This window comes from Hylobates moloch, unplaced genomic scaffold (assembly GCF_009828535.3).
Source record: "Hylobates moloch isolate HMO894 unplaced genomic scaffold, HMol_V3 SCAFFOLD_3, whole genome shotgun sequence".
NCBI lineage: Eukaryota > Metazoa > Chordata > Mammalia > Primates > Hylobatidae > Hylobates > Hylobates moloch.
This window is the reverse complement of record NW_026652278.1, coordinates 146,367,958-146,383,654: the sequence shown is the minus strand read 5'-3', so window position 1 is coordinate 146,383,654 and position 15,697 is coordinate 146,367,958. Positions and strand designations below refer to the sequence as shown.

At 33.5% G+C, this 15,697-nt stretch overlaps 1 long non-coding RNA gene across 1 annotated transcript in view; it reads right to left on the bottom strand.

The window, feature by feature from the left end:
• Positions 1-15,116, bottom strand: part of LOC116465528 (uncharacterized) — a 153,038-nt gene extending 137,922 nt beyond the window's left edge. The window contains exon 1 of the long non-coding RNA XR_009212936.1: positions 15,074-15,116. This is a non-coding gene — a long non-coding RNA (uncharacterized LOC116465528). The remainder of the gene's footprint in view (positions 1-15,073) is intronic.
• Between the last annotated feature and the right edge of the window lie 581 nt (positions 15,117-15,697).

Genomic DNA, 15,697 nt, shown 5'->3' with positions numbered 1-15,697 from the left:
TCAACATCACTAATGGAGAATAATATATGCCCTCAGTGTCAATGTCATTTGGAAAATGATGAAGTATTTTAGAAAAGTTGATGTATATTGTCAAAGCACTGTAAAAACATTATTATTTAAAATTATAATATTGTGGAGAGAGATCTCATTTTTAACCTGGGACTAGAGTTCAGCAAGTGAGGGAGACACAAATCAGCCTCTGTGTCTAGCTAAAGGATTGTAAACACACCAATCAGCACTCTGTAAAATGGACCAATCAGCACTCTGTAAAATGGACCAATCAGCTCTCTGTAAAATGGACCAATCAGCAGGACATGGGTGGGTGCAAATAAGGGAATAAAAGCTGGCCACTCCAGCCAGCAGTGGCAACCTCCTGGGGTCCCCTTCCACACTGTGGAAGTTTTGTTCTTTCGCTCTTCACAATAAATCTTGCTGCTGCTCACTCTTTGAGTCCGCACTACCTTTATGAGCTGTAACACTCAACACGAGGATCTGCGGCTTCATTGCTGAAGTCAGCGAGCCCATGAACCCTCCTGGAGGAACAAACAACTCCGGAAGGGAAGAACAAACAACTCCAGACGCGCCACCTTTAAGAGCTGTAACACTCACTGCGAAGGTCTGTGGCTTGACTCCTGAAGTCAGTGAGACCACGAACCCACCAGGAGGAACAAACAACTCCAGACGCGCCACCTTTAAGAGCTGTAACACTCACTGTGAAGGTCTGTGGCTTCACTCCTGAAGTCAGCAGACCACAAACCCACCAGAAGGAAGAAACTCTGGACACATCTGAACGTCTGAAGGAACAAACTCCGGACACACAATCTTTAAGAACTGTAACACTCACCGCAAGGGTCCGTGGCTTCATTCTTGAAGTAAGCGAGACCAATAGCCCACCGGAAGGAACCAATTCCAGACACAGTGGCATGTGCCTGTAATCCCAGCTATCTGGGAGGCTGAGGCAGGGGAACCTCTGGAACCCAGGAGGTGGAGGCTGCAGTGAGCCAAGATTGTGCCACTGCACTCCAGCCCGGAAGACAGAGCAAGACTCCATCTCAAAAAAAAAAAAAAAGAACAAGCATACATAAAAAGAAATGTATAGCTATGACAGTTTTTAGGATTATTAGATGCAAATTATTAAGTACACTGAATAGATAACTAGCTATAGATAGATAGATGATAACTAGATAGACAATCTGCACAGACACATGCAGAGATTAAGAAACTAAAAGTTAACTATAGAATTACCTCCTGATGTACCAAAATAGATGTGGAAGATGCAATGATTCAAATTTAAAATTCAAACGATGGTTTAAACACTGTTTTAACAAAGCTGAGGAAGGAATTATAATTGAAAAGATATAATAGAAAAAATTATCCAAAATGTATTACACAGAAAAAAAGATTGCAAACATGTAAGGGGTTAAGGGACATAGAAAAAGAAGTGAAAGGTTCTAAAATGTATCTAATTGATGTCTCAGAAAAAGGGAAGAGAAAGAATCTGGGGAAGGTTAATATTTGAAAAGATCAAGATTGAAAGACTTTCAAAACTCATGAAACAGCCAGAGGTCCATCAAATCCTAAGCCCAGCAAATAAAAAAATAAATCTTCAACTGGCCACATCAGAGAGAAGCAGAATAATACCAATAAAAGAGAGGCTCCTAAAAGCAGTCAGAAGTGAGGGGAAAATATGGGTTATCAGAGAAGTTAAGTGGCAGTCGACTGGACTGCAATATTGAGAATCAGGAAGCAGTGGAATGCCTTTATTGTAATTTAAAATAAAATAATTGTCATAATTATATACTAAGAAAAATTCCTTCAGTGACGAAAAGAAAATAAGAACATTTTGGATTTATTTTAAAGAGGTTACATCACCAAATCAAAGAATACACTTCAGGAGTAAAATGGTTTTATATGAAAAATCTGAGATGTAAGAGAGAATGAACAAAAATGAATGGTAAATATGATGAAAATAAAAATGAGGGTTGGCCCTCTATAGCAATACTAACAGCATCTTATAGGTTTTCAAATAAGATAAAATTCACTACAACATGACAAGGTCAAGAAAAGGCTAGATGGATGTAAGATGCTTTAAGATGCGTATGTTGCCTGAGAAAAGGGTAAAGGTAGCGACTAATGCAAGACTTTGATACATTTAGTAGAATATTCTGTTATTTCTATGGTAAGACTTAAAATAAAGGAAACAGAGTATATCTTAAAATCTGGTGAAGAGGAGGGAATGGAATGATAAACCATGAAGAGGTAGATAGGAAAAATGGGGGGATTGAAGGACTAAGAATTTGCCAGATGAATAGAAAGAGACCACAAATGTGTCCTGGTGGGGAAGCCAAGGAGGGATTTTTTTCAAGGAAAACATGGTCAGCAAGGTCAAGCACTAGACGGACCACCAAGTTAAGAAATTAAGAGGCCACTGAATTTAGGAATAAAAAAGATACCAAAGAGCTCATTGCACTGAATGAGTTGTTTTACAGGACATCAGGTTAAAGAGAGCTAAGAAGTCAATGAGAAGAACAAAACAACAAAAACACCCCAGACTGTATATGTCATCATTATTTACAATAATTTTGCCTTAATGGTACAATATACTTTATTCCCAATTCCATTGCCCTCTATTTTGGCCAAAAAAAGCACAATATAGTAATTGCTTATGACTTCAGTATTGGGCTTTTGAAAATTCTATTACCTGAATTTTGCATATTTATGACAGAGGAATAGAACTGAATTATCACTTTATATTACCATTAAACAATTTGCTTAGAACAACATATACCAAGAAATCATTTCCTGTTGCTGTTTGGATAAGATACTCAAAAAGTTTTCTGTCCATCTGAGTTTAATTCTTGTTAATCCCTATTAAGGGTAACTAAAATAGTTTTTTATGAGTATTACCATTCTTCAACATAAACAAGACTTTCAAAAAATTAACCTTGAAGGAAAGGAAATGTAGGCATGGTATTTCATAGGAGGTGTTGCTTCAAGGGAGAATTGACTCATAATTGACTCATATTGGTGTGTGAAGTCAATAGAAAGGGTGGGAACAAATGGCTAATAGGTATAGAGGCAAATATGGCTCAGATGAAATGGGATCCAGAACGCAGGTAATTAAACTAAATTTGGGAAAGTGGAAATAAAGCTATTGTCTAAATTAGCTAACTACATGCAGGACACATGACACATATTTTAGATTATTCAGTCTTTATAGCAACTCTATGCAACTGTATTATCTCCATTTAATAAATTAATGAAGGAAATGAGCAACAAAAAATGAATGTAGATATTTTTAACTGGGGGAACAGGACATTGGGTGCATTTATTTATCACGACTTTTTCAAAAAACTGGATGGAAGGACATCTTATTCTTAATGTTGTTAGTGAGAGGTGGAGAAAGAAGCAGCCTCTTAAAGGAGGAAGCTAACCATGTGAAAAATGAGAGACAGAATTGTTATATCATTTAAATGAATTATTGCATAGAGATGACGAGTCAGTTAATGTAGACAAGACTTTCCAGAACCCAAGTGCAGGAGTAGACAAGTTGAAGAGGGGATTGATCCAAAAAGATGAGCAAGGATACAATAAAATTTAGTCTCGTTGGCTAGATAGTGATTAAAATGATAGGCCATGATGTCTAAACTAGACAAAGAAGCAGCTTAAAAATGAGGCTGGAACTTATAATTTTGAAGAAAATAGAGTCATTATGAATTGTGAAAAATGTAGGTAGCTGGAAGGACAGCAAGTTTCACCCAAGAACAGACACTGAAATTATTCACAAAAACTTCTTTAATCTCCCTACCTAGAATTTCAGTCTTTTCTATGTTTACACAGCACATCTACCTTTCTCACACTATTGACATAGTATGCCCTTTGCCAAAATAATTTGTATATGCATATGATTTCCTTTGGTAGATTATTAGAAGTTGAGACTAGAGTACATATGTTTAAAAGGTGTAATTAATAGATGCTTTATATTCTGATGGCTTTACTATACCTAGAATATTTTTGGTTATACAGGTCATATAGAATATTAGTGGCTCCCATCTATTTCAGTTATACAAACCCATCTCACCACCAGAAATATCTACAGGTCAAAACCTTCTGATTACTGCTCAGGTCTGTTGCCTATCATAATAACCAAACTCACTTTGCCTCTGGAATTCAAAGGCTTTTATTTGGCAGTCTCTGCCCCTTCATGTACCATCTTCCTATTGACTGTGGAAAAGAAACACTTATCTATTGCCATTGCAGGGTTAAAGGAGCTAAAAACCAAACTCAAAATTTGACCTGTGGACTACTAAATAATTTACTTGAGCCATCTTGTTCTTCATATTGTTTCCTCTGAAGTCAGTCTGGCATGAGTGTGTGTAATTGGTAGACTCTAAGGCACGTGTCTATAGTTAAACTGCAAGGAAAGACAGAAAGTGAGTTTCTTGCTTCTGCTTTGGGGAGAATGTGCAAATAATCTGGCAATTTCTGGAGCTGGTATCAGCTGTGGCTACAACAGTAGAAGGAATAGTAAAACTCCTACACTGCTGTCAATAAATAGTAATAGAAATAAGTGTAAATATTGATTAATGTCAATTAATACACTAATTGTTTCAAGCTAATTGCTTTAAGATTTTATAATAATAATTGATAATTGGGCCTTCTGATATGGGAGCTTCTGAGAAGCCTTTCAGCAATCTCTGCTAAATTAGCATGAGTCACAACAGATGGTAAAGCAGCAATACACATTCCTTAAAAAGCACTGGATGATTTATGGCAGTCCTAAGTTTATTATTAGATTGGTGCAAAAGTAATTGAATATTTTGCCATTACTTTTCATGGCAAAAACTAATACTACCTGCCAATTCTGTAGTTGCTTCTTATCCTAAATAGGTTAATTTTGAATGAATCTGATCAGTAACATACAACCCATTCTGGGTAATTCTCGTGTAAGTAGTAAATACACAGTATATAAAAAACTCTAAAATGTATAAACACTATATTAAAAATGAACACCCATAATTAAGAGAAAACAACGTCTGGGTATGTTTAGACATTATGATACATTGAATAGAATTTTTAAAGTATCAAATATCATAAAACAATGGTATTAATAAAGTAGTACAGCTTGTAAAATCTTCTAATGTTCTGCAGAAATCACTACATCCTGGAACATCTCTTGAATCTATGTGATAATCAGTGCAAAACAAAACAAAAAGATTTTTATTTCTGGAACTAAAAATTCCTTGTCTATTTCAACAAAAGTGTATTTGTGCTGTGACTAGCGATCTACATGAAATGATGCTTAGGTGTTTTATTATTACAAGTTGAAAGTGCTGAACATATAAATACTTTATCAAAATGGTAATTCCATTCTGTTAAAGCTTAAGACTGAAATACCAAAAAGTTTTAATCATCAACAAGAAAAATTTTTCAAACACCATGAATCAATGTAATTAAAACAATAATAACTTCTGTAAAAATAATTAGTCAAAAAACAAAGATTAAAATCATTTTAAAGAGCCATTAACTTTAAAAAATATTTTTGTTTACTGAAAATAATCTAAAATATTTAGAAATTATGATACATTGAACAGAATTTTTAAAGTACCAAATTGGTGGACTGCAGCACCCTAGCGTTTATCTTGTTGGAAGAAGTGATGTACCTACTGAAATGAGAAAACAGCATTTTAAAAAATATTGTGATTAAGACAGTGAAACTTCAATTACTATCAACTTATAGTCAACGGTTTCCCCTAAATTAATTTTAATAATTTATTAAAAACTTAAGTTCTAGTTCAATAGTGCTAAAATAAATACGAGTTAGATTGTATATCAAATTTATTATCAACGCCTGAGGGAAAAAGAACAATAAGGAAAACACATAAGTTTAAAAATCCTATTTGTTTTTTGATTCTATGTAAATAGCACTAGTGTAATTTTAATAAGAAAGTCTGTTTTTTCAGCCCAATTTTTAAGATAATAGTTTTGTATTTTACATTAGTACTAATCTAAATCTTTAGATGTTGCCTTAAGAAAGTAAATATATTAAATTACTTTAAATATTTTCTTGGTGAACTTTATATTTATTACTGTCTGTTACATGAACACTGTAGAATTAAAGCATATATCAGATTCCATATGAACTTGAATAATGAAAATTGGAAGAATAAATAGTCCTCAAAGTTGTGGCTTTACTACTGAAGTTGCAAAAACACTTTGGAAAACTTCAAGCCATTTGCTTTTATAAAAGTTGAGAAATGAGTGTAAGCATTTTGAAAATGAAAACTCTTTTAAACCTTTAGCTTTAATGTGCAATATTATTATTAGTGTGTCAATCTCTTCCTTATTCTTCAAAAATGACTCATATAAAACTAAATAACAGACACTTTGAGAGAGTAGTAGGGGCCAACAGGAAAATAAACTAGGCTATACCATGTGAAACTAAGACAAAAATAGAGTTTTAATTCTCAGAAAAAATAGATCACCGAAAATATTATATAAAAAATTTCTTTGCTTTTGGAGAGCAAAAATGAAAAATATCCTGAACTTATCATTTCTTTCAACTTTTGAATCCTGAAACTCAGCCAAATATTTGCAAAACTTTTTAAAGAATAAAAGTAAACAGAAATTAAATATAATTATGCCAACTAAAGTGTCACTTCAATAAATTATTTACGAAACAGTTAATCAGAAAGTTATAGAATATGTAAAAATTTCTGTAGTATTATAAGGAATGATAATTTTTAAAATAATAGAATTGTTATTGTTTTAACATAAGCTAAGAAAAGATTTAACATCTCAAACAATATTGTTGATGCTATGAAAATTCCTCTACTTAACTCTGGTGCAATTCATTTCACCATATGAAATGAACACCACTATATGTTCATTTCACAAGGAAGTTGTCAAAAAAGTTAGATATGGTTTCCTATGTCAAGTCATTACTCTTCAGGAGTAACATATCTATTAATAATCATGTTATACAAAAAAATCATGCCAAAAATTTGTGACAATTTAAAAAATTATTTGACATAGTATTTGTGGTATAACCTAGATTATGGAATAAGCATTTTTATAATGTATATGTATTGACTGATTTTTTTAAAGAAAAAAGGAGATACTTCATGAAATTTAAATTTGTATATTAATTTATTATTATTGGGAAATGTTACTCAAACATAACTAAGCTGTATAAAAAAATACTAGTAAACATGGCAGTGACAAATGTCTACCATAACCATATTCCATATATGGGTGCAGTGGCTCATGCCTGTAATCCCAGCACTCTGGGAAGCCAAGGCAGGAGGATCACTTGAGCCCAGGTCTTTGAGACCAGCCTAGGCAATTTAGTGAGATCCCTATCTCTTTAAAAAAAAAAAAAAAAAAAGGTCAACAATCCCTGCTCTCTTGGAACTCACGTTGCAGTAGGAATGGAGTCAGACAGATGATAAACAAAATAAATCTACTGTACTGCAGAAACTTGTCACAGAAGCAACACTAAAGAGCTTGGAAGAAATAAATGACTGACACCTATCATTTTAAAAACAAAACAAAACAGATTATGAAGGCATCTCAGGGCCTGGAGTGAGGGCAGTCAGGTGTTAAACTGGAATCCCCCCAAAAGCCCGACTCTTCCAGGTCCCATTTCTACCCGACAAGCTGGAGGAAGAATGGTGTGTTTTTGTTTTTCCCTACTGTTGAATGTTTGGAGACACAAACTTAGAGTTCTAACAAGGAATTGCATTTCCTTCCTGCCAAAAACAACAACAACAATGACAACAACAACAACAAACCATTATCATCATTTAAATCATCAAAGTTGTTAAGAAACTACTTGCATGCATTTAACATGCTTCCTCTATGTATCCCCAAATAAAATATCTGTAAAGGCAAATCGCATAAGGCCGAGTACACATAAAAAAGCTCAGTTTACTTATCTCGATTTCCCAGTAGTTATTAAGAATTTATTAACGAGAAATGCAATAAGAGTATAGAGCCTAAGTCTCTTTTTTGAGCTTGGTGTATTTATCCAAGAGACCAAGCTTAGCAGGGTCTCATGAGAGCTCCTACCAGTACTTTTCACTCATTCCTGAAGCAGAGGTCACAGAACAGCAGCAATAATCCAGCACAAATGCAAGAGCACTGAGAGACTGGCTCCAGCAATCCTCCTATGTTCCTGCACTATTCCAATGGCCCTGTGCATCTCTAGAGGCCATTGGGCTTCTGAGGCTAATAAAATATTATCATAGACCCTTTGGTTCCAAGAAGAAATAAACTCTATACACAATCTTCTCCCAGCAAGCAGAGCATAATCTCAGGGAAGAGATAAGGCACACTACTAACACCCTTTGATGTCTTTTCAAATTAATGTTGCCATGACAAATCAATCCATTACAATACGAAAATGCTCTTCTTTATTTCATTGCCCATTTGTAGTTCCATCTCTTAAGTTAATTTTATCTATTTTATATTCCTTGATATTGAAGTGACATTAATTTAATAATGTATTTTTTAATATAGGTGTAACTGAAGTGCACACTGGAGAGTCCTGCTTCTTAAGATCTACATATGATTAGTTTGTTGCCCTAGTTCACATCTTCTGGAAAATTTCAATGCCATTTCTGAAATGAATGCAAATTTTGAGTGCCATCAGATTTTAGTTTTTAATTTCATTAAGTATTTATGTTTTTTTATACTTAGTTCCTTGGTTGCTACCACAAAAAAACAACTTAACAGGCTTTTGCTTGCCACATATTTTCCTAAAGGTTTAGGGGAGAGCTCAGAGGAGGATGGTTACATTTCAGGAACTAAAATAACATAAAATATTAGCCATCCCTGTTCTTGACATTTTTCCCTCAAAACATGTAATTTTTCTTTAGTATCTTCTTGCTCACTTCTTTTCTGTTACTTTTCATCTGCCCTTGCCATGCCTGTATTTCTGGTATTGTGTTACTTACCTATCATTAATTGACATATAATGCATGCACATAAACACCTAAGAATGATTATACAGTGAAACGTAGTTTCCTATGCAAAATTCCCAACATTATTCTCCAGAAGAGTCTACAGTCAGTATTTTATTCACTCTCCTGGAAATGTTTACACATATAAATTATATTTAAATAATACTTGATAAGATTTAATATGAGATCATACTATAAACACTGTTTTACCTCCTATTTTTCCTCCTATTTTTCCACCAAATAAGTAACTAAATATCCAATAATCTTTTCAAATCAACATATTTAGTGCCACTACACTCTTTTTTGAAAGATGCAGAGTATGTCAATGTACAGGTTTACCATAATTTAGTAAAGCATATATCTAATGAAGTTTAGACTCTTCCCAATTTTCCGCCTTTATCCAAAAAGTGCTGTAATGATACCATTTTTGTTTACATTACAAATAAAATATCTACAGTTTAAATCAATGGATCAAAAGATTTATACATTTCAAATCTGACACACATAAACTTGCCAAATTTCATTTCAAAGAATTTACACCAATTTACAAACATAATAAACAGTGTATAAATCTTTGTTTACCCAAGTATATACTAAAAACTTTGGAAATTTGCTACTCTAATGGGTGAAAATCATAATTTTATGTTTGAATATGAATTTCTTTAACAAGGAACTATTTTTAAACGTCTGTACTTATATTAGCATGGTTCTCTCAACAAGCTGTTAGCCAGTGTTAGCCAACAAGTTCTAACAACAAGTTGTTAGCCAGTGTTACTGGCTTATATTTTGTCCATCATATGTGTTGTGAATATTTTCCCAGTTTATCATTTGTCTTTTCATTCTTTCTGTGGTACTTTTCTCTTGCAAAACAATTAAACTACTCTACTTTAATAGAGAAATTCCTTTTTAAAATTTTGTTTATTGTGTCAAAAAGTCTTATTCCCAAATTTTTAATCTAATTACTTACATTTTCTCCTGTTCCTTTTACATTGTTTCTGATTTATAAAACATTGATTCAGTGAAAATATATTTTGGCATAAGTAATGAGACAGCAAGCAAAGCTATTTTTTCCAAAAAGCCTACTCTTGTAGAACATGAGCTTTCTGAAGGGGAGAAAAAGCAAAAGACAGATGATAGTGTTTACATAAAACTCACATTGCTTCTTCCTTCTGCTCTCAAATAAGAATGTCGCCATGCTGGCTTTGCTTCACGTTCTGGAAGAGCTATCATTCTGTTAACTTAGGGTACATTTGTTTCCAGTTTCTTAAAGTGTTATTTTTATATTATTTATTTTTATTTGTTTTCTATTTTCTTTTTATTTTCTACTACTATGTTTGCATTTACAATTTTTAATTTGAGTAAATTCAGAAAAGTCTAGAAAATACATATGAGATAAATGAGTAAAACACTCATCACACAACTATAGATATCAACTTTTACTGTTTTGAGGTATATCACTCAAATAAATTTTTATACTTATCTAAAATTATAAGTAGATGGGACAAAGATTTAAATTTTTCTTAAAAAATAAATAACAAATATCCTTGTATGTGCAAAATATATACACTTGCACACCCACACCAAAATGACTAATATTGTTAGTGACACCAGAAAACTGTATTTTTTCCTACAATTTTTTTTTTTTTTTTTGAGATGAGGTTTCACTCTTGTTGCCCAGGCTGGAGTGCAATGGCATGATCTTGGCTCACTGCAACCTCCACCTCCCAGGTTCAAGTGTTTTCCTACAATCTTTATGTGAACAAAGAATTACTTTCAAGATTTTGCCTTTATTTAAAAAGAAAAAGAAACACAGATCTTCATGCATAGATTATTTTGTTTTCTCCCTTCTACTTTCCTTTCCCACCCTACTCCCATTAGCTAAACAACATTAATAATCTGGTTATATAGCTAAATAAATACTTGAATATGTTTATGTATTTTTTAGGTATTTCTCAATTAGTAACATTTCAGAGAAATTCTTCCAGTTCAGTTATGTATAAAACATATTCTACTTAATAGTTGCATAATATATCAAAGTCTGACTGACTGTACTACAATTATTTTAAATACTTTCATAATAATAGTTATTAAAATTCTTCACAATTTTCTTTCAATATTTTCTTTAATGTATCCTTCTCTCTTGCTGCTTTTCTTCCACTGATCAGATTTCCCAAAAGTGAGAACTACAAACCACTGCTCAATGAAATAAAAGAGGATACAAACAAATGGAAGAACATTCCATGCTCATGGGTTAGAAGAACCAATATCATGAAAATGGCCATACTGCCCAAGGTAATTTATAGATTCAATGCCATCCCCATCAAGCTACCAATGACTTTCTTCACAGAATTGGAAAAACTACTTTAAAGTTCATATGGAACCAAAAAAGAGCCCGTATCACCAAGTCAATCCTAAGCCAAAAGAACAAAGCCGGAGGCATCATGCTACCTGACTTCAAACTATACTACAAGGCTACAGTAACCAAAACAGCATGGTACTGGTACCACAACAGAGACATAGATCAATGGATCAGAACAGAGCCCTCAGAAATAATGCCACATATCTACAACTATCTGATCTTTGACAAACCTGACAAAAACAAGCAATAGGAAAAGGATTCCCTATTTAATAAATGGTGCTGGGAAAACTGGCTAGCCATATGTAGAAAGCTGAAACTGGATCCCTTCCTTACACCTTATACAAAAATTAATTCAAGATGGATTAAAGACTTACATGTTAGACCTAAAACCATGAAAACTCTAGAAGAAAACCTAGGCAATACCATTCAGGACATAGGCATGGGCAAGGACTTCATGTCTAAAACACCAAAAGCAATGGCAACAAAAGCCAAAATTGACAAATGGGATCTAATTAAACTAAAGAGCTTCTGCACAGCAAAAGAAACTACCATCAGAGTGAAAAAGGCAACCTACAGAATGGGAGAAAATTTTTGCAACCTACTCATCTGACAAAGGGCTAATATCTAGAATCTACAATGAACTCAAACAAATTTACAAGAAAAAAACAAACAACCCCATCAAAAAGTGGGCGAAGGACATGAACACACACTTCTAAAAGAAGACATTTATGCAGCCAAAAAACACATAAAAAATGCTCATCATCACTGGCCATCAGAGAAATACAAATCAAAACCACAATGAGATACCATCTCACACCAGTTAGAATGGCCATCATTAAAAAGTCAGGAAACAACAGGTGCTGGAGAGAATATGGAGAAATAGGAACACTTTTACACTGTTGGTGGGACTGTAAACTAGTTCAACCATTGTGGAAGTCAGTGTGGCGATTCCTCAGAGATCTAGAACTAGAAATACCATTTGACCCAGCCATCCCATTACTGGGTATATACCCAAAGGACTATAAATCATGCTGCTATAAAGACACATGCACACGTATGTTTATTGCGGCACTATTCACAATAGCAAAGACTTGGAACCAACCCAAATGTCCAACAATGATAGACTGGATTAAGAAAATGTGGCACATATACACCATGGAATACTATGCAGCCATAAAAAGTGATGAGTTCATGTCCTTTGTAGGGACATGGATGAAACTGGAAACCATCATTCTCAGTAAACTATTGCAAGGACAAAAAACCAAACACCGCATGTTCTCACTCGTAGGTGGGAATTGAACAATGAGAACACATGGACACAGGAAGGGGAACATCACACTCTGGGGACAGTTGTGGGGTGGGGGGAGGGAGGAGGGATAGCATTAGGAGATATACCTAATGCTAAATGATGAGTTAATGGGTGCAGCACACCAACATGACACATGGATACATATGTAACAAACCTGCACATTGTGCACTTGTACCCTAAAACTTAAAGTATAATGAAAAAAAAACTGCAAAAAAAAGAAAGTGGACTGCTGGCTCCAATTATATATTCATATTAAAATTTAATAGCAATTATATGGTTGCTTTCCAAAATTATTATATTAATTGGCATTTCCATCAGCATACATATGCAGCATAACATATGCCTAGCTTTCCTAGTCTCACCAGCACTGAATGCTACCAGGTTTCTTTTTTTCTTTTTTTTTTTTTTTTTTTCAGACAGAATCTCGCTCTGTCACCCAGGCTGGACTGCAGTGGCACGATCTTGGCTCACTGCAACCTCCACCTTCTGGGTTCAAGTGATTCTGCTGCCTCAGCCTCCCGAGCAGCTGGGATTACAGGTGCGCGCCACCACACCCAGCTAATTTTTGTATTTTTAGTACAGACGGGGTTTCACCATGTTGGTCAGGCTGGTCTCAAACTCCTGACCTCATGATCTGCCTGCCTGGGCCTCCCAAAGTGCTGGGATTACAGGTGTGAGCCACTATGCCCGGCCGAATGCTACCAATTTTTAAATGTTTTATTGCAGAATTATTACGCAGAAAAGTATACAAATCATACATATACAGCTTAATAAACTTTAACAATATGAACACACCAAAATAGAATGTTAAAAGCATTACAGAAGCCTTCCTTGTAGATCCTCCTAGCACAGGTAGCCATTATCATGACTTCTAATAACATAGCCTCCCTTTGACCACTTGTTAAATTTGTATAAAAGTAATTAAATAAAGTATGAAATCCTTTGTGTTTGGCTTATGTTCCTCAAAATATTTGTAAGATTCATTACTATTGTTGCATGCAAAAATAGTTTATTTTAATTGCTCTATAGTACTTAACTCTGTGAATATAGAATTTGATACTTTGTTTATCCGATGTATTGCCAATGTACACTAAAGTTGTATTCCAATTTTTAGCTCCTATGAATAGTACAGCAAAGAATATTCCAGTGCATGTGTTTTGGCAAACATATGCTTGCATTTCTTTTGGCTCTACATCTAGAAATGGAACTCCTTCGTAATAAGGCTGATTTATCTATTGTCTACATTTTCAAAGAGCTTTCTGAAGTGACTTTACCAGTTTACACTCCTACTCATGCGGTGCATGAGAGTTCTGGTTGCTTCAAATCTTCATCAACATTGGTATTTTTTTTTTCATTTCACTTTTAGCTATTAGGTAGTGTGTAGTTATATTACATTATTTAAATTTTATTTGCTTAATCTTTCAAGGTGGGGAACATATCAACAGATATTCTCTAAAATTACTAAATCAAGAAATAATAGTATTAAAACCATCTGGAGACGTAAAAACCATATGTAAGTCTCAGAAACTATCAAAAAACAACACATACATTACCACCGTTACAACCATCACTGAAACCCCAACCACCAAACCAAGGGAAGCATAGACTAGATATCTAAAGTAAAAAACAAAGTCCATATTCAATATAGAAAAAAATACCAGAATTAAGGAGTATACATTCATACCAGATCAATATAAAAGAGATGAGTCAATGAAAAAATGTAGACTTAGATTAAAATCAAAGCCCAATAATGTATTGTACAAAAGAAATATGCTTCATAAAGCAAAACACAGATATTGAAGTGAAAAAAAATTGATAGATGTAACATAGAAATGAAAATTAAATGAAAAAATTTTTGTAATATTATTACCAAATAAAGTCAAATTCAAGGCAAAAATAAAGATTCAACTGTCGTGAATTTTCTTTTGCACCAAGTAAGGTAACATCAAAATTAATTTTGAATAAACTCTATGAGAAATTTAAGGAATACAGGTAAAAATAAATCATAAAATAGTCACCAGAAAATTTTAACTTGTCTCTCAATCTATGAAATATAAAGTGGGTAAAAATAATTAAAATGGAAAAATTAAAATTGTAGACTTTGTAATATCAATTTTTATCAGAAATTGATATAAATGTTTTTCAGATGTTTATTGAGATAACTATATGCTTTTTCTTTATTAAGTTTGTTAATATAATGAGTTACCTTTATAGATTTTCTAATGTTAAGTCAAAATAATCCCACTGGGTCATGATGCATTTTCTTTTTAATATAATTCTTCTGAGGAATATACATCTGTAGTTTTAAAGAACTTAATTTTACTCTTACCTTCCATCTTTTCTCACTGTCACATTTTGGCTGGTTTAATTATTAAACCAGAATATTTCTTTATGTGATACATAGACACCATCTACATCAAATTACCAAGGGTAATTACTTACCAGGCAGTTTCTTGGGCCCAGATGAGAATTTCAATTCAGAATCTGTAAGAATAGAATAGGATCTAAGAATAAGCATTTTAACAAGTATCAGAGGTTTTCATATATGCTAAAATTTGATCTTGTTTGTTATATTCTCATATATATATTTAATCTTTATAGTTAAAATTTATAAGTTGGTTTAGCTGCTTTTGACATTGTCAATTTAGCTATTATTACTTTTTAAAAATGTGCAATTTCAGTTTTTCCCAACTTGCCTTCACAAACTCTGGTAGTTTTGGTGTCATGGTATTATTTCTATATTAACAAAGTTATAACATGAGTATTCTGGATTCTAATCATAACTTTCATATTTTGTAGAATTATTTATGTATTTAAAATAATTTAATGGTATATAGTTGAGTCTTTTATTTAGGTTGATGCAAAAGTAATTGCGGTTTCTGCCTTTAAAAGTAATGGCAGAGGCTGGGTGCGGTGGCTCAAGCCTGTAATCCCAGCACTTTGGGAGGCTTACCTCCTCACCTGAGGTAAGGAGTTCGAGAGCAGCCTGGCCAACATAGTGAAACACCATCTCTACTAAAAATACAAAAATTAGCCAGGCATGGTGGCACGTGCCTGTAATCCCAG